Here is a 1,802-nt window from a genome sequence, read left to right as displayed (position 1 = left end):
ATTTACACTTTTTTAATTACAAAACCATCCATTGTTAAAGCATTTATTTCAAGTTTTTGTTGTAAAAATTTAAGTAAACTAATCTTGTAAAATGCATTTCATTTTTTTTTTTATTTAACATTATTATGAACTAAATTCACTCATATTTTAAATACTATCACATTTTAAAAGACAGTGTATCGAGAAAAAAAATACCACAAGTTTATCGTCCCGCTATTAAAATACTAAACACACAATACGATTAATTTTTAATTATCGGTGTAACTTTGGACGAAAAATTCCTTGTGAATAAACTGTATCACTTATTTGAAAATTTCAGTTGGGTTATTATTTTTTTAAGTTTTATTCTAAGTTATTAATTTCCACATTGTTTCATTTTCTTTCCGCATTTTCTATTTGGTCATTTAAATTTTTAGCTTCGATGCGAATTTTACCATGATGTGTTTATTTTTTTGTGTCTGTCACTACTTTTTCTCAGCTCTCACTGGACCGATTTCTTTTAACAATACGTCAAAAGATCACAAATCGTATCTAGTTGAAGACATTACCCTTAAAAATTTATTCCCCGCAAATGGGGTAAATCTCCAAAAAAATTACAATTTTTAAAATCTGTAAATTTTGTCATTTTTTTCACTTTTTGTCTTAAAACTTCCATAATTTTTTCAAAAATCAACAAATCAACATAATTTTTTTTATATTAAAACCTTAGATATTTACCTTTCATTTTATATCATTTTTTTGAAAATCTAACACTTATTCTGCTCCCAGGGGGGGGCTTTAAAATAGCAACTCTTTTACAAAAACTAACTTTTTCAACTTAACTTTTGAAAATGTTCCGGAAATACTGCGTCCTTTCAACATATATAAAATTTAAGTTTATGTCATGTACTATAAAATTTAATTTGTTCCGACGATCTATCTTCTATGTGCAAATGGCTACCGTATTCAAAAATATGCTATTTTTGTGTTAAAATCCTGGGTTTTGTATTTTATTTTATTTTAAAATATCTTATAGGGGCAATTCACTGACTTTCATGAATATGATATACTTTAATTGACATAGAATAAAGTTTATAAGACACAAAAAATTAAACTTATTAAAATTTTTTTACTTTTTTAAAGTCGAAAAAGTAATTTTGAAATTTAAGCTAGCTTAAATTGCCAATTTTATGAAGCAACGAACAGTTGTCAAATCGGTAACACTTAGGGTACGAGGTTCAAATCCGCCTGTGGCGATTAATATTTTGCATTCTTCTTGAGTTAGAAAAAAATGTTCAAATCATTTGAATTTTATCTCATTTAGATTCAATAACTTCCATAAATATCAAGGATCCCATCACTACNTCTACTTTTATCGACTTCAATAAATATTAAGTATCCCATCACTGTAGTCTCCCCTCATGAGAAGAAATTTCTTATTCATGTTAATATTATTTTACTATTTTTTTTTTTTTTTTGTGGCTACGATTTATTTTGCCAACCCTCACTTGACCTACTTTTATCAACGATACGTCAAATTATTATAATTCGTATTTAGTTGAAGATATTACCCTTAAAAATTGAAAAAAAATTCTTTATTCAAATAAAAAATAGCTTAACCAGCTTTATCCATACAAACAATTAAAATCATTCATTTTTAATATTTTTAAAGTATACTGTCGAATTAGATTTGATTTTATATAATTTTACTTTAAAATTTATATAATTTTTTTTATTCTATTTGTGTGTGCTACTACCAGTCTATAACATTCCAAATTGTTTCGTAACATGTTGCTATATAAATCATAAATTTAAAAAAAAAA

This window comes from Daktulosphaira vitifoliae, unplaced genomic scaffold (assembly GCF_025091365.1).
Source record: "Daktulosphaira vitifoliae isolate Bord-2020 unplaced genomic scaffold, ASM2509136v1 Scaffold_4, whole genome shotgun sequence".
Lineage (NCBI taxonomy): Eukaryota > Metazoa > Arthropoda > Insecta > Hemiptera > Phylloxeridae > Daktulosphaira > Daktulosphaira vitifoliae.
The sequence above is the reverse complement of the archived record's forward strand: the minus strand, read 5'-3'. Positions refer to the sequence as shown.